Source organism: Halyomorpha halys, unplaced genomic scaffold (genome assembly GCF_000696795.3).
Source record: "Halyomorpha halys isolate HHAL.00 unplaced genomic scaffold, Hhal_1.1 Scaffold1779.1, whole genome shotgun sequence".
Lineage (NCBI taxonomy): Eukaryota > Metazoa > Arthropoda > Insecta > Hemiptera > Pentatomidae > Halyomorpha > Halyomorpha halys.
In genome coordinates, this window is record NW_027114365.1 from 47,848 (window position 1) to 68,564 (window position 20,717).

At 44.7% G+C, this 20,717-nt stretch overlaps 1 protein-coding gene across 1 annotated transcript in view; it reads left to right on the forward strand.

Moving 5' to 3' along the window:
• LOC106690622 (CTTNBP2 N-terminal-like protein) overlaps positions 1-20,717 on the forward strand; it is a gene marked incomplete at its 5' end in the record, with an annotated part of 87,652 nt that overhangs the window by 23,134 nt on the left and 43,801 nt on the right.

A 20,717-nucleotide genomic window follows, 5' to 3' on the forward strand; every position in this document is an offset into this window, starting at 1 on the left:
CGTGGCCCCACTATTTTCCTAAATTCCGCCAAACCTGCTCGGTAGAATTTGTTCAAATTTTACACACCACTAAACAACTTCTTAACCAACGTTTTGGCGCACTCCTGTTCTCAACAATACCCCTTCAACCACTTTAAAACACTACGAAAACTTTAACTATCTCTGCACACGTCCTCTCTACTCGGCAGTCAGTAGACAACTCTCTTGACTACTATCTAACCTGGAATCCTAAAACATGACTGAAATAACCAGAAACTGATCAAAGATTCCAATTACTATCACATTTTCTCAGTAAATGCTCCAAACTTCCAATTTATTAAATATAGCTTTAGGATCAATGAAACAATCAGATTCATCCTATATTCAGTCCTTACAAAAATAAATAATCAGTGCTCTTTATTATGCCAAATAAAAGTATCAAAAAAGAACTTAATATCTTGTTTGTTGCAAATGTGGTCCCAAATAAGTATACTGCCTTTAATTAAAAATTCCATTTCCTCACTAACCCACTAATTCATAACCTGTCTTTCCCATTTATTTCAGATAATCTATCTAAAAATATTGAAAATAATATAACTGTGGGACATTTTATCTTAAAAATTCATTGTATTGTTTTCTATGGGTAGTTTTTTTCATAGCCCATTACCACTTATTAATATATTTTGTGAATTTACTGTCACTCCTATGTATGGTGGGTGATTTGCCTCCAGGGGGCTAATGGTTCTTATTTATCTGTAGGGGATTAATCACCTGGGGGATCCCAGGAAAAATTCATATCTACTACTTATAGTTGTCCAAGTACATACATTTTTGTAAGCGAGTGTACTGTTGGAAGCACATAATGCCCTCTTATGATAATAAACTCTTTATTTATTCTGGAACTAGTCTTCTTAAAATAACAAAATAAAATAAGATAATAATCATAAAAAATTAAATTATTATGTTTTCATGATTTACCAAATTTATTGCTGTATCTCCTTACCTCTGTTATACCCCAACTTTCTATACACGATCTTCGATTTTTATAGCTCCCATCCTGTCAGAAATGTTTAAATTCTCCTGCGCTACCCTTCTGTTTTTTCTTTTTCCATTCTCCCCCATGCTTTCTCCCATAATTTTCTCCTAGCATAATTTCTCTGTCCGCCGTCATGCTCTTATGGTACCACTGGTGCCCGTGAAGCCCAAGGAGGATCTCAAATGGTGAAAATGCCGTCTGTATATACAAAATTATTATAACCCATATCACGTCAAGGTCCTTCATTTCCTTTAAAATCACAGCATTGTCAAATTATCTGCCTCTATCCTATGAGATGTGCTTCAGAACTTTGTAGAATTGAAATAAAAATCGGAGTGCTGCTAGCACTGCTTCCGACTACCTGTCCTACATTTGCAGCGCCATTGCCACCATTCTGAAGAGGTCAATCATGGTTATCCATTTATATTTATATCCTCTACATGTGAATGTATCAACCTTGTCCTGATGATATGCTATGGTTACCTCTCCCTGTCGTTCGTCTTCCACGAAGGATTTCTACCATCACCTTGCAACGAATGAACGTCCTATCAATCCCTATCTGTTTGCTATGCCATAGCCTCTTGATCTTTCCCCAGAAGATACCATTACCCACGTAAAGGCGATGAGTTTTTCCAGGCTATAAAGCATCCATTAACATTCTACAAATCGTCCCTCACACCTGGCTGTGACCAAATCGTCATGATTTCGGCCCCCCCCCCATACTTGTTACACTCAACTTTGACCAATCCAGCAGTTCTCGTCTTCCATATAATCTGCCACCTCATGTCCTTAATGTCCTCTGGTTCCATATTTATTGACCTTCCTTCCTCCGAGATCTTGTTAGACAAAGATCCGTCTTCCTCTGTCACATTTTGTTCATCTTCCTCTCTCGGCGTCCATTCCCATAGAAACTGCCTTATGTCTCTGGACGGTTCCCTGTTGTCTTGTTCCGAGGCATTTACAGTTATGCCTTGAGACAACCAATCTGCTACCACATTTTTTTTGCCTGGTTTATGTAAGATTTCCATGTTATACTGTCCCAATAGCTCCTTCCAACAGGTAATCCTGGTTGAAAACTCCTTCAACTTTCCCACCCTTTTTTTTTTTTCCCTCTTCCTGGCATTGCTGCCATACGGGGTCCGGCAACAGTGGGGTAGTGCGTTAGGATTGTGCATGCCACTGCTGCCAATAAACATCTTTTTTTTTTTAACTTCATTTTAATAAATATAAACATAATTAATGGTGGGACCATTTAATTTTTTTTTGGGAACAATTTTCTAAAAGCATGGTGCAGCCCAGCACTCGCTTGAGTGCCTTAAGATGGGGCTACACCTTATCCAGCAGCAACCGTCCAGTACGTCCAACACGCCTGGTCCGCATCCGTCCAGTTGTCACCTGGTGGCTGAGCCCTTCTCAATCTAAAGTCCACTTCCCTCCACATATAGATAAATTCCCTGAAGTACGGGAAGTTCTCCTCCTCCATCAGGAGAGGGAAGTCCGACTCGGTGAGGGCGAAGATCCTGCTTTTTCTCGACAACCTGGCACGGTGTCCTTCCATCGCGGTGCAGTCCAATACCACATGCTCTACTGTTTCTGGGACCCCACACGTCGGGCACCGGGGGTCGATGTTCTTTCCGAAGCTTTGCAGCTTTCCCTGGAATCCTCCATGTCCTGCACCGACACCGTCCTATACGCCTTCGTGACCCTCAGCAGAGCCAGTCATTGAGTAGTGGCCAGTCTCTTCTTCTGCTGGAAGAAATGGCGATGATGTACATCGATTATACATACCCCAGGGATGATCCGTCCCGGGACACTGCAGAGGAGAGTATGGTGAGACGCACCACGTCATACCCACCAGGTACCGACCTAAGCCCACCGTGGGATCTATGGGGCCTACGTCTTGTCGTGGACAGGCAGAGGATTGGGAGGGCTCTGGGACTCGACGCCTTGGACGCTGCAATCCTCAGGAACAGTGCCCCATATATCGAGGAGGAGGTGTTGGAAATCTTCAATAATTGCTTGGATAAGGGGTACTTTCCGAGCAGGTGGAGGATTGCAGACTTGAGACTGCTCTACAAAGGGGTAGGCAAGGATAAGGAATCGCCGAAGGCCTATCGGCCTATATGCCTCCTCCCTGTTATCAGCAAGGTCCTGAAGCATATGATAGTGCATAGCCTCAGACCAGTCCTCAGTGCTGCGAGTCACCCAAGCCAATACGGCTCGACCCGTGGCAAGGGAACAACGGATGCGCTGCTGAGAGTGCGTGAGGATGTAGAAGGGAGAGCATATGTCTTGATGATACTGTTCGACATATCTTCCGCCTTCGATAGTGTTTGGTGGCCGCGCATACTCCAGCGGTTGCAAGAATTCGACACCCCCAGGAACTTATACTCCCTCGTGAGTAGTTACCTTAGTAAGAGGAGTGTGAAGATCAGGGGTAGCTATTCCGAGGTCGAGAGAAGGATCGAGAGAGGCTGCCCGCAGGGTTCGGTTCTCGGGCTGGCCCTGTGGAAGTTGGTGTTCGATGAGTTGTTGGGGGAACTACAAGATAGAAGGTTCCTTGACAAGGCCTACGTCGACGACCTGGCAGTCATCGTGGCCGGGAATAGCAGATTCAGATTGAAGAACAAAGCGAGAGATGTGCCAGTCTGGTTGGAGAGTGGTGCATGAAGAGAAGGTTAAGTATGGCCGGAACTAAGACTCAGGCCATACTCCTAAAAGGCTCCATGGACAGGGCTAACCTTATCACTCTGGACATACAGGGAGAGAAGGTGGGGCTGGGTGAGGAGGTGACATACCTCAGAGTGAGGATGAGGAGAGGCTTCAACGCCACCCCTCACCTGGCATACTTGAGGGATAGGGTGACTCTGTCACTTAACGGGCTGAGCAGTATAGGGGGTCCTTTCTGGGGCCTCAGGTACCCCGCTACAATGACTATATACAAAGGAGTGGTGTTGGGTATCCTGAGGTACGCATCCCCTGCGTGGAGTCGAACCCTCACGCGGGAGCAGAAGAAGAGACTGGCCCCTACACAACGACTGGCTCTGCTGAGGGTCACGAAAGCGTATAGGACGGTGTCGCATGAGGCGGTGCAGGTGCTGGCCGGAGCAATGCCCCTGGGCCTCATCCTCAAGGAGGATGCTACGAAGTATGATGTGAAGAGGCAGGGGCTGGGAGTGCTACCGGCGGGACTCCAGGAGAGGATCGGCGATACCCCGAACCTTTGGAAGAAGTTCCTGCGGGAGGAGTCGATTGAGGAGTGGAATGGACGGTGGCGGACAAGCGAAAAGGGTGCGACGCTGAGGAAATTGTTCCCCACCGTCCACCCAAGATTGAGAGCAGGCTGGGTCATCCCAGACTATTGGGTCTCGCAGATCCTGACAGGACACGGAGGATTCCGGGGAAAGCTGCAAAGCTTCGGAAAGAACATCGACCCCCGGTGCCCGATGTGTGGGGTCCCTGAAATAACAGATCATCGTGGTATTGGACTGCACCGCGATGGAAGGACACCGTGCCAGGTTGTCGAGAAAATGCGGGATCTTCGCCCTCGCCGAGTCGGACATCCCTCAGCTGATGGAACAGGATAATTACCCGTACTTCAGGGAATTCATCTACGGGTGGAGGGAAGTGGTCGGGCCAACGCACTTTACATTGGGAAGGGCTCGGCCGGCCCGGGTCGGCGAGCCACCAATGGAAGATGAAGATCAAGATGACAGTGAAGAAGCAGTTTGAGACCAGGAGAGCTGGACTATGCTGCGCACTGGAGGTGACAACCAGACGGATGCGGACCAAGCGTGTTGGACGTACCGGACGGTTGCTGATGGATAAGGTGTAGCCCCATCTTAAGGCACTCAACCAAGTGCTGGGCTGCACCATGTTTTTATAATAATTTTGTCCCCAAAAATTAAATGGTTCCACCATTAATTTTGTATATATATATGAAAATAAAGAGTTTAAAAAAAAAAGAAGATGTTTATTGGCAGCAGTGGCATGCGCAACCCTAACGCACTACCCCACTGTTGCCGAACCCCTATGGCAGCAATGCCAGGAAGGGGGAACAAAAAAAAAAGTCTCTTCTGCTCCCGTGTGAGGGTTTGACTAAACACAGGGGATGCGCACCTCAGGATACCCAAGACCACTCCTTTGTAAATAGTCATCGTAACGGGGTACCTGAGCCCACAGAAAGCACCCTCTATACTGCTCAGCCCGTTAAGTGACAGTCACCCTATCCTTTAGGTATGCCAGATGAGGGGTGGCGTCGAAGCCTCTCCTCATCCTCACTCCGAGGTATGTCATCTCCTCACCCAGCCTCACCTTCTCTTCCTGTATGTCCAGAGTGATAGGGTGGGCCCTGTCCATGGAGCCTTTTAGGAGTATGGCCTGAGTCTTAGCTGTGACCATACTTACCCTTCTCCTCACGCACCACTCTCCAACCAGCTTCGTTCTTCAATCTGGCTCTGCTATTCCCGGCCACGATGACTGCCAGGTTGTTGACATAGGCCGTGGCAAGGAGCCCTCTATCTTCTAGTTCCCCCAACAACTCATCGAACACCAACTTCCACAGGGCTGGGCCGAGAACCGAACCCTGCGGGCAGTCTCTCTCGATCCTTCTCTCAACCTCGGAATAGCTACCCCTGATGTTCACACTCCTGTTACTAAGGTAACTACTCACAAGGGAGTATAAGTTGCTGGGGGTGTCGAACTCCTACAACTGCTGGAGTACGCGCGGCCACCAAACACTATCGAAGGCGGAGGATATGTCGAACAGTATCATCAAGACATATTTCTCCGCCCTCCCTTCTACATCCTCATGCACTCTCAGCAGCGCATCTGTTGTTCCCTAGCCACGGGTCGAGCCGTATTGCCGTGGGTGACTCACAGCACTGATGAATGGTCTGAGGCTATGCACTATCATATGGTCCAGGACCTTGCTGATAACAGGGAGGAGGCATATAGGCCGATAGGCCTTCGGCGATTCCTTATCCTTGCCTCTCCCTTTGTAGAGCAGTCTCAAGTCTGCAATCCTCCACCTGCTAGGAATATACCCCTTATCCTAGCACTCGTTGAAGATTTCCAACAGCTCCTCCTCGATATATGAGGAACTGTTCCTGAGGATTGCAGCGTCCAAGGCGACAAGTCCCGGAGCCCTCCCAATCCTCTGCCTATCCACGGCAAGACGTTGGTCCTATAAGTCCCACAGTGGGCATAGGTCGGTACCTGGTGGGTATGACGTGGTGCGTCTCACCATGCTCTCCTCTGCACTGTCCTGGGACGGATCATCCCTGGGGTATGTATAATCAATATACATCATTGCCATTTGTTCCAGGGTGGTTGCCTGGGCTCCTCCAACTTTGATGGCAGCCATCATTTGTATTGGCTTCACCTTGTCCAGCACCACCCTGTACAGGATGCCCCAGGGTTTCTTCTCCGACTCCTCAATGATGAACTCGTCCCAGGACTTCTTCTTCTGATGACGTACACCGTTTCGGTATACCCTATACCTATGCTTGCTTTCCTCTAGAGTGCAGTTCTCCTCTCTTCATCTCTGCACTTCTGGTACCTGCGCCTGGTACCTGCACCTGGTACCTGCACCTGGCCCTATAGTACTCTCTCTTCAGCTGCGTCAGGGCGGGCATCCACCATGGGACCGGACGTGCTATTGCCCTACCGCGGGTAATATTGGCCGCTTGGGTGATGGTGCCCGTCAGGGTTTCCACTTTGTGGTCAATTCCTGACTCTTCCTCAATCGGCGCTACCTCCTCCCATTCACTATCCACCCATATCCCCTCTAGTTCACTGGGGAAGGCTCTCCAGTTCGCCGATCGGGTCAGAAAGCCCCTTTCCTCCGCTAGGGCTCCGTCTTCTTCCTCCTCTACACTGAAGGCTATGACCTGGTGGTCGGAGCTCGTGTCTGACTTTAGGACCCAGTCCGCTATTCGCTTCGCCATGGGAGCCGTGGCCAGTGTCACCTCTATCCAACTCTGGCCTCTCGCACTCACTAATGTGAGGACTCATTCATAACAACGAGTTGACACCTAGCCACACTCTTCCATCAGCCTCCCTCTGGCGTCTGTGCGAACCGAACCCCAGGCCATGCTCCTCAAGTTGGTGTCGGAACAGACTATCGCATTATAATACTTGAGTATGACACCCTCCACAGCAGCGATACTATTGTTGATATCTTCGTTGTTACTTCTAGGCGGCATGTACGATGAAACAAGGGCGAAGGAGATCCTTCCCCACCTCACGTAACATGCCGCCTGATCTGCTGTGGTGAATTGCTTCAGTTCCATAACGTCGAGGGAGGGATTAACTTAATTGTTGCGACAACATGGTTCCTGGATTACCATGATGTCGACCTTTCGGGCGAGAGTCCTAAGTTCGTCCTCGGCCACTTCGGCCCGTATTGACCTGCAGGATCTGCAGCCTACGCATAGCGCATTCTTTTTGCCTGCACGACCATCTTCTCCAGATGTAGCGGGCATTCCCTGGTGCCCGCACAATGTTGGAGATCTTTCCCCTCTCTGCCTTGCTCGCTACAGTTTCTGGTTTCTGCAGCGTGGTGTCAGTCCCTTCTTCTTTGCCGGACACTCTTTGATCTTATGCCCTGTGCCAAGACACCACTTACACGCCAGGTCCTCTGTGCATGCCTTGGCAGGGTGTCCATACTTCTGACACCGCAGGCAGAGTTATGGTTATGCTCCACCATCCTGTCCTGTAGGCTGCGGACAAGTTCATCAGACGAGCCTCACTGACTAGTGAACTTCTACCACCGACATCATCGATAGCCCACCCCTAACAGGAGTGGAGAAGCAGGGTCTCATCCACTCCACCTTGTCCTCCTCTCTGGCATTTCCGAGGCCACTCTTGTCCCACAGCTACCTAACCAGGATCTTCTCGTCCCAGTGCTTTGGCACTCCTTTAACTTCGAGGCGGGGCTTAAAACTTAAGCTTTAAAACTTAAGGGCTTAAACTTAAAGCGCCATTGCCAGCTTCACCTCGAGTCCTCCCTGCTTCAGCCCCGGTCCCATTCTTGGAATCTCTTTGCCTGCTCCACACCCTCTGTCCTTATCAGGACCGCGTTACCATTGGTGACTCTCACCATTTTGGCAGACTCCTATCTGCTTCAGTTCCTCTTGAGACGGGAGCTGCTCGTGGATCCCGCTCGGAGACCACCCTTCCGCGTGCGCTGCCTTTGACTGTCACATAAGTGGCAGTCTCCTCTGCCTTTCTAGGTACACTAGCAAGAACTCTGGGCGAACGTCAGCTTGCCCTTCTTCACCTCTTTTTGGTCCTCCATCCCTTTCTTTCTCTTCACCAGGACCCAATCCTCCTTGCCGGCATCATTCTTCGCTTGGGGGTCACTTGGGCCCGGAACCGCCCTATACACCTCATCATCCTCACTTGAATCCTCCATCATGTTCCTGCCCCTGGCATATGGGGTTCTCACTCCCTTTCAGGGGCATTGGAGCCGGGGCAGCTTCATGACATTTTGGTACTGGTGGCTCCTTTTTACCTTTGGGTTCTTTCCGCAGTGTCTTCTTCCATGGCTTAGCCTCACTGACCCTTTCAGAGGTAGGAGACGCCTCACTCCCATATCCCTACAGGGCTTTCCCCATCGTCTTCACTATTCCTGGAGCCACCATTTCTGCTGGTCTGATTATACTGTATAGCTGGTCGGTGTATAGGGCTTCCCGGACCTCCCTAACTATACCAGGGACAGAGTGCCATTTGGCCTCCAGTCCAACCACGATGTCCCTGATTTCACCAATTTTTTGGTTGATGTGCTCCTGGTTCTTTAGACTGATCTTAGTATGAGTCAGGTACCTCCTGATTCCATCAGCTAGGGTACTGGCTCTCTCGAAGGGACTATCTTTTGAGAGAGAGTCGTCCACTCTAGCCCTCTTTTTCCACTTTTCCTTGGGGCTCTGTGGGCTCACTCGTCTCCCCACACTCGCATTTGTCATTGGGAAGTCCGATTCAGACATTGAGGGTCCATCTCCATCCTTCCCGACTATTAAATTCTCCTTGGAGGGCCACCTACTTTCTTTATCAGGTGTTAAAGTCACCGACAAGTCCATCGATGACCCTTTTTCATCCTGGTCCATCATTACCAAGGAAGGCCTGCTTCCTTCTTGACCCACCATTGAAGTCTCGGGGATTTTTAACATTTTCACCTCATTTCTGGCCGTGATATGGGCCCCTTGAAGGAATATTTCGATTTCACTTGATTATACACCTTCCCCTCTTGGGCAAAGTGCACGGCGCGACACCACTCCAGGCACCTCACTCCAACAACCAATTTAACTTTAACCTTTAAAAATGTATAACTCACTCTAGAGTCCTCCGATTGGGGTCGTGTAGGTATTCGTTATTCTCAGCTTTTTGTGCTCTATACAACTGTTTACTGCACAAAGTGATACCGTGAATTTTTTCGATCACATGGGGTGAAAACCACCTCATAGCCCCACTCTTTTCCTAAATTCCACCAAAAAAATTCGGTGGAATTTGTTAAAATTACACTCCCCACTAAAACACTTCTGTACCAACGTTTTGGCACACTCTTGATCTCAAAAATATCTCTACAAGCACTTTAATATGCAAAAAAACTCACTGGACACGTCCTCTCTACTCGGCAGTCAGTAGAAGTAGTGAGAATATGGGCGAGCTGGTGCACTTCCGTTGGCAGCCAATCAGAAGCCAGCATTTTGGTTACGTGACCTATGGCGGGAGATTGAAATTCAAATATTCGGCTCGACCCACCCTTAACCACTCACGTGGTTCGTCACGTGACCAGTCACGTGATCATTAGCTGACCAATAGGAGGCTAGTATTTGGTCACGTGACCCCCTGGCGGGGGATTTAAATTCAAATTAAGTTCGACATAACCTTAATCACTCACGTGGTCATTAGGCCACGCCCCCTTTTAGTCACGTGACTGACACCAGGGGCTGAGTGTGCCCGGCCGCCATTTTGTTTTTATGCTGTTTGCGAGCTTACTGGTTTTGGAAGAGGCTTAGTGAGCCCAACCGCCATTTTGTTTTTTATCGCCGCCATTTTATTATGATAGTCTCGCGACCTTTTTCTTTTCGTTCAACGCCATATTGATCACGTGACTTACGGGTTTGGAAGAGGCTGAGTGTACCCAGCCGCCATTTTGTTTTTGATCGCCACCATTATGAGGGTCTCGAGACCTTTTTCTTTTCGTTCACCGCCATATTGGCAGGGGCTGAGTGTGCCCGGCCACCATTTTATTTTTTATGCCGTTTGAGATGCTTACGGGTTTAGCAGAGGGTGAGTGTACCCGGCCGCCATTTTCTTTTTTGATCGCCGCCATTTTATTATGAGGTTATCATGACCTGTTTCTTTTCGTTCAGTGCCATATTGGCAGGGGCTGAGTGTGCCCTGCGGCCATTTTGTTTTTGAACGCCATAATTTTATTCTGAGGGTCTGGCGGCCTTTTTCTTTTCGTTCAGCGCCATATTGGTCACGTGACTTACGGGTTTAGTGGCGTGTATCTAGCCGCCATTTTGTTGGATTTTTTTTAACGCCACCAGTTTATTAAGAGGGTCTGGTGATCCTCTTCTTTTCGTTAGCCGTCATTTTATTATGTGGGTCTCGCGATCCTATACTTTTCGTTAGCCGCCATTTTTGTTTTCAAGTGTGTCGCTGTCCTTTTCTTCTGTCCTCGTTACCATTTTATTGGGATTCTCCTAATCCCTTCGATGAATGTAAACAAGGGACGTTGAACTTGTATAATCCCTAAAACATAAACAAACTGAGAGATAAATAGATCTGTTACTATGTAGAACTTTGTAATCACTCTTATCTTTTAATACTTTCGACTTTGAACTATAATACTTTCTATTTTAGTTTCCTTAGCGTATATCAACAAAGCATCATTTACTTCCCTAAGGATTGAATTTCGAACGGACAATACCTAAACCATAAACACAGATATTAGTCTCAATTATCATCTCTATCAGTTAAATCTTTCCGTCGAAGTGAAGAAACTTTGAACCACTAATAAATTACTCATAGGAGTAGGATAAGTGACGTCATTATTATCAGCTAATAGAATTGCCAAATGTTAAAAACATACAAATAGTCTTGTTATTTTTTTTTTAAATTTCTTTTACCTGGTTTATTCGCTGCAACCTTCCTAGCTGTTACGCAACCTCCAGCAATCCAATGAAATGCTTAATAGACGCGGAGTGTGCCAGGCCACCATTTTGATCGTATAATCGTGTAAACAATGTACTTTGAACTTTAATCTCTAAATGAGTTGTAGAGCATTGCAATCTCTACTATCTTTAAAGTCTTTAGACTTTGAACTGTAATCCTCTTTCTTTTAATTCTTAATTTAAGTGTAAACAATATATTTTGTACTTTAATCATACAACTAAAGCATAATATAGGATATTTATTTTTTAATCTCTTCATGAAATTTAAATGTATATTATGTTTTGAACACTGGTAACATATAAAAAATAAAATACTACACATTGCAAAAGAAAACAATTCATTTTATTTGAATATGATTCATACATGTTTTTTTTTTTTAATAAATGTTAGATCGTCTTTATTTTGTATTCTTCCATTGTAAATTAAAGAAATTATTTCATTGATGTTGTTGAAAGCATCGTCTCCATTTTATTGCGAGTCTCGCGAACAAAACAAAATAGGACCTTGACCTGCTAAGCCCTTAAACAAAAACGATGATAAGTAAGGCTTTTTAATGCCCCTTGTCTTTTAATCATTTCGACTTTGAACCTTAATCCCCTTTGTTCTTAATCTTTTAGTATAAATAATCTGAACTGGTTAAATCTAAACACTGATATGTTGACCTTTATCTTCTAATCCCTCCGATGAATGTAAACAAGGGACTTTGAACTTTTATAATCCTTAAAACATAAACAAAATGAGAAATAAATAGATCCGTTACTAAGTAGGACTTTTTAGTCTCTCTTATATTTTAATACTTTTGACTTTGAACTATAATACTTTCTATTAATTTCTATTACTTTCTATTTTAGTTTCCTCAGCGAATATCAACAAAGCAACATTGAATTCCCTAAGGTTTGAATTTTGAACAGGCAATACCTAAAACATAAATACAGATATTGGTCTCGGTTATCATCTTTATCAGTTAAATCTTTCGGTCGAAGTGAAGAAACCTAAAACCTCTAATAAATTACATATAGTAGTAGCATAAGTGACGTCATTATTATCAGCTAATAGAATTGTCATATGTTAAAAATGTACAAATTGTCGTGTTAATTATTTTTAATTTCCTTTTACCTGCTTTATTCACTGCAACCTTCCCAGCTGTTAGGTGACCTTCATCTATCCAATGGAATACTTACGTTATAGAGGCGGAGTGTGTTATAAATTGAAGAAATTATTTCATAGATGTTATTGAAAGCATCGATATCTTCAATGACATCTTAAAACTTATTGGGAGAAATATTCTGAAATTTTATCATACCCTCTCTCTATTCCCTCTCACGACTACTCATATAGTTTTAAATTATCAACTAAGTACAATATGATAACAATTTTAATATTAAAATATTACTATTAACTACAATTTGACTTTGAACTAAGTATAACGGGAATTCTTAAAACATAAACACTGATATAGGGCTAGTTAATCCTTTCTTATCTGTTAATTCTTCCGGTGGAAGCTAAGAAACTTTGAACCAATAGTTCATTACACGTGGAAGTAGGATATGTGATGTTATTATTATTATTTATTTTTCTCTTGTTCGTATGAATATACGAGTATTATTCGTTAGAGGGCAGAACTTACGTCACTGATCACCTTATTCATGGCGCTAATTTTGAATTTAAATTTAAATTTAGGAAGCTTCTAGAAAATTTAGAAGCAGGAAAACCAAAAGGGCGAAGGGAGGTTATTATCTATAATGTGGTTACCTTGCCCTTTGATGGGTGGTGGGGCGAACAAAATAAAATGGCGTCCAGGCACCCTTAGCCCCTGTCAAAACCTCAGGTCTCCTAAGTAGCTGGAAAAAAAAATGGCGAAGGAAGGTTATTGTATAAAAAGTGGTTACCTGGTCCTTTGATAAATGGTGGGGGTAAACAAAATAAATCAAAATTACGATCAAAAACATAATGACGGTCGGGCACACTCAGCCGCTTCCTAAATCCTAAGTCTCTTAAGTCACAGGAAAAAAATGGCGTAGAGGGGTAATAATGGGCATCTGACCCATCAATGGGGAGTGGGGATAAACAAACGAAAGACAAAATGGCGTCCAGGTACACTCAGCCTTTCATAAGTGGTGGGGGTAAACTAAATAAATCAAAATTACGTCCAAAAACATAATGACGGTCAGGCACACTCAGCCGCTTCCTAAAGCCTAAGTCTCTTAAGTCACAGGAGAAAAATGGCGGAGAGGGGTAATAGTGGGCATCTGACCCATCAATGGGGGGTGGGAATAAACAAACGAAAGACAAAATGGCGTCCAGGTACACTCAAGTTGCATGAAAAGAAAGGTTATTGTATAAAATGTGGTTACCTTGCCCTTTGATGGGTGGTGGGGTGAACAAAATAAAAATAAAAAGACGTCCAGATAGACTTAGCCCCTATGAAAATTCACAAATATTTGAAAAATCAGAAAAATTACGGTCAGCCTCTGCCAAACCCGGACGTCACGTGACCAATACAGCGGTGATGGAAAAGAAGAGGATCGCAAGACCCTCATAATTAAAATGGTGGCATAAAAAATGGCGGCCGACTACACCTAGCCCCTGGTGGCAGTCATATGACTTAAAACAGGGTGTAGCCTAATGATCACGTGAGTGGTTAAGGTTATGTCGAACTAAATTTGAATATAAATCCCTCGCCAGGGGTCACGTGACTGAATACTAGCCTCGGATTGGTTGACTTGATCGAAAAAAAATGGCGGCCGGGTACACTCAGTATTAGGTAAACCCTTAAATCTCTCAAACATCAGCGGAAAATCAAAATGCTGGTTGGGCACAATCAGCCCCTGGTGGCAGTAACGTGACAAAAGAGGGTGTGGCCTAATGATCACGTGAGTGGTTAAGGTTTTGTCGAACTAAATTTGAACTTAAATAACCCACCAGGGGTCCCGTGACCAAATACTAGCCTCGGACTGGCTGCCTCGATCAAAAACAAAATGGCGGCCGGGCACACTCAGCCTCTGGTTGTAGTACAAAAGGACCGGTATAGTGGTGAAGGAAAAGAGGATCGCGAGACCGCCATAAATAAAATGGTGGCTATCAAAAACAAAATTGTGGCCGGGTAGACTCAGCCCCAGCCGATCTGGCGCTGAACGAAAAGAAAAAGTCGCGAGACCCTCATAATGCAATGGTGGCTATCAAAAACAAAATGGCGGCCGGGTATACTCATCCTCTGCCAATTCCATAAGTCACGTGACCAATATGGCGGTGTACTAAAAGAAAAAGGTCGCGAGACCCTCGTAATGGTGACGATCAAAAAACAAAATGGCGTCCGGGTAGACTCAGCCTCTTCCAAAACAAGTAAGCCTCATATGGTCATACAAGTAAGATCAATATGGCGGTGAACGAAAAGTAAAAGGCCGCGAAACCCTCATAATAAAAATGACGACGATCAAAAACAAAATGGAGTCCGAGTAGACTCAGCCTCACAATATGGCGCTGAACGAATAGAAAAAGGTCGCGATACCCTCATAATAAAATGGCGGCGATCAAAAACGAAAATGGTGACCGGGCACACTTAGCCCCTGGTGGCAGTCACGTGACTTAAAAGAGGCCGTGGCCTAATGATCACGTGAGTGGTTAAGGCTATGTCGAACTTAATTTGTATTTAAATCCCCAGCCAGGTGGTTACGTGACCAAATACTAGCCTCCGATTGGTCAGCTAATGATCACATGACGGACCACGTGAGTGGTTAAGGGTGGGTCGAGCCGAATATTTGAATTCAAATCTCCCGCCATAGGTCACGTGACCAAAATGCTGGCTTCTGATTGGCTGCCCACGGAAGTGTCCCAGCTCGCCCGTTTTCTCACTACTATCTAGCGGACACCGTCTAAACTAACAACGCTGCGCTCTGGTGGGAAGTTAAGGAACTTGCTCAAATCCTCAAAAGGCTGAGCCAGCTCGTCCATTCTCTCTCTACTACTAGACAACTCAAAACTTTCCCACCCATTGCAGGGGCCTGTGGTCAGTCTGTACTTTAAACCTTCTGCTGAACAGATAAGACCTAAAGCAGTCAACAGCCCATACTATTCCCAAGACCTCTCGTTCCAGCACAAGCATATCTGGTCTCCATCTCTGTCAGGCGGCTCTAGAGATGTACACCACGGGGCGATCTCTCCCTTCACCCTCCTGAGATAACACCGTTCCCAGCATTTACTCACCCGCATCTGTAGTGTTATTAAATTGCCGAGTGAAATCCAGGAACGCAAGCACCGGCTCCTGCTTTAGCATGTCCATTCACCACCTGATATTGTCTTCCACGATCAGAGTGACGATCACCTTTCTTGAGTAGGTTGTTGGGTAGTTGAGTTAACCATTGGCCAAATGTGGCACTACTAATACCTGCATATGGCTACTCCTCAATTCAATCTTTCGGTTGCCATAGGTTACCCTGCAACATAGTCTATGTTGTTCTCATTCAGCTTCCTGTAATCTATCACCTCTGTGGGATTTAAGTAATCCGATTTTTCCATTCTTTTTTTGGATTTATATAAAGTCGGGGTCGGGGGTCTCATTTTCTGATGCCCCCCCCTTGCCGCGAACACCGGAAGACCCCGAAGACGCTGCAACTGCAATGCTGCCCTAGCCTAAGCATCATGCAAGCAAGGACCTGGCCTACCCCTACCATCACGCCAGGCTCCAGGACACGCTGGCCAGCCCTTGAAGAGGAAATACGTCTTTTCAGACATCGGGCGAGATACATGGTTTTCACCATTTCGCCCCCAGCACACCTGGACGAGAAAGCGGCCTAGAAGACGTCACACACAATCAGATAAGCCAATAAAATACATGAGACCCCAATATTCTGTTTTCAAATTATTATAGATAATATTCGATTAATTGACTAACACATTAACCAGTTTGCCCCTCCAGGGAGTTAACATTGTAAATACAGAAAATATACATGGATGGTTTTTTGAGCAGAAAGTGTCTCACAATTTCCAGCCCCCCTTTTCCACACATTAATTACAATCATAAGATTACACTCGGGACACCTGCAGTATAGCACGAGCAGGTCCCGATGTAACAAAATTTGGTGCCCCGGGTGAGAAACACGGTCCTTCGTGCGGACCTTGCTGGCAAGCAAGGAGACTCCGCCCTTTCCTCTACCGGCAGGCTTGTCACGTGGAGTGTCGGAACGAGGGTGCATATCGAGTTCGTGAGACAGCTTGCACGCCATTAATCTCTGTCTCAGGAACGCTATATCATCGACCGTGGGGAACTCGCTGCTTGCATGGGCAAGCTCGAAGTGCCGTCTGGTGACGGGGTCCAAAGCTCGGAGAGCTAGTGTGGACAGGATGACATCCGTTTCGTCCTCCAAAACCAAAGCCCGAAACGACTCGACCCCCTCACCAACCTCGGCCAAATATGAAGCGTACTTCGCACGTTCTCCGCCAGACGTCGGGCATTTGTGGTTCAAGACCCTTTGCAGACATCTTGAAGCGAGAACGCGCGGATTATTATATTCGCGCACCAGCGCGTCCCAAGCTGGCTGATAGGAGATGGCATCGAATGGGAATCCGGCTAGCAGCGACGCAGGTTCCCCACTGAGGGCATTTTTTAAATAGTGCATCTTGTTCACGGGTGCCAATTGCGTGTTGTTGTGAACAAGAGCGATAAAAGTATCCCGAAATCGCGTCCAGGAGGATAGCTCGCCGTTGAACTCCGGGATCCGAATGTTGGGCAGTTGGGACGGGTGCGTCGGCGCGCCAAAGACCGCTTTGGCTCCCTGAGCGGTGGAATCGCGCTGAGCCCTAATTTTGCGGTACCGCACCTCGGCCTGTCGCAGGTCGTTTCGGATCATGTCGTAATCCGCTTCCCAATCGGACGGCATCGCAGAAGCTCCCGGGGACGCGTATGCGGAGTCCAACTCATCCCAAATTGTCTTGTATTCAGCGCCCGCACGGCTACTACTGGATTCCGGCAGCCAGTACACCTTTGTTACTGCCGAACTCGCGACGAGGATTAGCGGCCAGCTGCAACCTTTCGACGGAAGAATCGCCGGTTTAGGAGGTACTCAAATCGCCAACATCAAGGGTGCGATGACGTTCAGGCTTCGGTCCCTTGTCGATGACACCACGAACTTCAAGGTCCGTGCGCTCGTTGTTGAACGTATCACCTCATATCCGACTTACCCAGGCGTCCGGTTCCTTCGCGGGTTATTGGAGACTTGTCGAGTCACGTCCTGGCCGACCCTTCCTTTGGCGTTCCCGGCACCATCGATTTGCTCATAGGCGTTGACCTATACCCCCGCCTAGTTACTGGTGCTCCCACCAAGGTCTTTGGGGATGGTCACTTATATCTCCTGCCGACGGTACTTGGCAAAGTCGTTATGGGGACTCATTCGAATAGCGCGTCTACCGGCATCTCGCTCCTCATACAGGACCCAATCGAAAACCCGACAACCTCGGTACAGTTAAACGTAGGCGCCCACGCCGTCGCATCCGTTCGTTCCGCAATCGTTCAAACGCATCCTCACACCTCGCATCCTCGCAAAAGCGTTACGGCTAGCTCTCTCTGCTTTCACGGTTCCCAGCGCACTTTTGTACTTTTCGGTAGTTTCACCTAGCGTGCTCTTCTTTTCACCATCCACAAAGTACAGGGATGTACTGTCAATAATTATTTCCTGATGTTTTAAACTTTCAAACTCTTCCCAGATGTGGTGGCATAATGGTGACTGCGGATATCTCCGCTCTTTCACATGTGTCACTTTGTCTTGTTTTAGTACAATCTCATGGACTATCTTCCTGGTAGCCCCAAGCATGTCCCCATCTTTTAAAAAAAATCTTAATATTCTCTCCTAAGTCTCTGTCTTCAGTCCTTAGCCTGATTGATTGCTCCGATTCATGTGCCCTCAGTTTTTCTTTGTCGATGACATTTGTACATTTTACCCCCCAACCTCATTCTCCATTTTCCCTTGGTATTATTAATCCCAGAGGGTCTTCCCAGTCACCCCGAGGATATCTCCTTCTTTTAAAAAATATCCTCGTATTCCCTCTCAAGTAGCTATATCCAGTCCTCGGCTTGATTGATTGCCCCAATCCACGCACCCTCGTTCCTCTGTTGCTGACAACAATTTAAGTTTTACCTACTATCTTAATCCTCCATTTTCCCTTGCTATTCTTAATCCAAGGTGGGATTAGCAGGCCACACCCCACAATCATTTTCTATTCCCTCAGCATACTACCTATGATTCATACCGGCAAGTTGTCTCTACTAAATCCTCACCAGTTCAACCCTATCTCCATCTCCCCCTCTTCCTCACAAGGACCACTCATGGTGATTAATTTATACTGACATAACTGAATCTGGTATGTTCTCTCTCCACTACACAGCTTTTCTAGAGCTCCTTTTCTATTTATCTCGCCATTTGAACTTTCAGGATTTCTGATAGGAACATCATCCTTACTTGTGCCTTGTCTGTGTCCATTATCTCGGTAATCTTGTTCCTAATTTGATTGAACCGAGATCAGAGCTCCCGGCATACTGTTCACTGGGTTGTCTCTGTTTCTCAGAACATCACGAAGATGTCCTTATCTTCCTAAATTTGGTTGAGAATGGACCTTTTTTCTCTGTAGACCACTGTTGCCCTGAACATCTTTAAATCAGAGTTGGGCAAAAGTTATTCAATTAACAAGAGACGAATACTTTTTTATTCATAGTTTTTATTCAATTGATGAGAGACCAATAAATTTTTATTCAAATAAAAATACGACTTAACAATCCGAATACTTTTTTATTGGAATATTTAAAATACTATTTCAATCGAATACAAAATTATTCGAATAACAATTTGATTTTTTTTTTTTTTAAATTCACTTATTTTTTTACCACCTTCAATTTCTAATGTATGGCCCCATTTCACATATTTAGACGAGTGCAAAACGAAAATGCTATCGATTTATATTATTTTTTTTTTTTAACACATAGGGGCCAGTTTTTAGGTTTTCTGATATCCAGAATATGAAAATGCTATAGATTTTAACATCGCATATCGATTTATTTTAACTTTCTTGATTTCTAACATGTTACGGTCCCTTTATAATTTTTGAGGAATGCAGAATATGAAAAAGATATCGATTTTAAGATCGCGTATCGATTTATTTTTACTTTTCTGATTTCTAACATGTTAGGGTCCCGTTATACGTTTTGAAGAATGCAGAATATGAAAATGATATCGATTTTGTGATCGCTTATCGATTTATACGAACTTTTCTGATTTCTAACATGTTAGGGTCTCTTTATATGTTTCAATATATGCCAAAAATGAAAATGCTATTGATTTTATGATCGTGTATCGATATATTTTAACTTTCTTGAATCCAAACATGTTAGGGTCCCTTTATATGTTTTGAGATATGTTGAATATGAAAATACTATCGATTTTAAGATCGCGTATCGATTTATATGAACTTTTCTGTTTTCTAACATGTTAGAGTCTCTTTATAAGTTTCAATATATGCCAAAACTGAAAATGCTATTGATTTTAAGATCCCATATCGATTTAATTATCGCGTATCGATTTATTTAACTTTCTTGATCCCTTGATTGAAAAGTTAAAATAAATCGATATTATTTTCATATTCTGCATATCCCAAAACATAATAATGGACCCTTATATGTTAGTAATCAAGAAAGTTAAAATAAATCGATACGCGTTAATTAAATAGATATTAATTTCATATTCTACATATCCCAAAACATAATAATGGACCCTTATATGTTAGAAATCAGAAAAGTTAAAATTAATCTATAGGCGATCATAAAATATATCTATGTATAGCTGTAAGACAAAAAATGTCGTATACAAACGTATTCGGTTGGTTAATCATTTAATTTTTTCGAATAAGAGATTATTTTTCTATATAATGGACGAATACAAAAGTATTCAAGTGGTTATTCAAATTGTTTTGCCCGAATAATTGATTATTCGTGTAAAATAATGGCAAATAAAAAAGTATTCGGATGGTTAATCATATGTTTTTGTACGAATAATTGATTATTTGTGTAAAATAATGACAAATGAAAAAGTATTCAGATGGTTCATTATATGTTTCTGTATGAATAATTGATTATTCGAGTAGAAAATTCACGAATAAAAAAGTATTCGTCTCTCGTCATACGAATAATGTTTGCCCAACTCTGCTTTAAATCCATATTAGCCAACAGGTTATATGCAGTCTTTGTCTTTATTCTGACTATTAGACAATCACCTCTCTTCAGAAAATGGTTCAGTTCCCTGATCTCCCCAGTGAACCTTTCAAGATCTGACTCCTCTTTCCTGAGATCTTATGCCATTGCTGTCCTAACCTTAATCCATTCCAGTGAATTGGCATGTGCTTCTCACATAGTGATTGACAGTAGTGGTGGAATCTCAGTTGCCTCTGGCAGAACTGCTACCTCTGGGTTTTCCTGGGGTCAAGATTGGGTCCCGTAATATACTGTTGTTCATCATAGCTGTCTTCAGAAATTTGC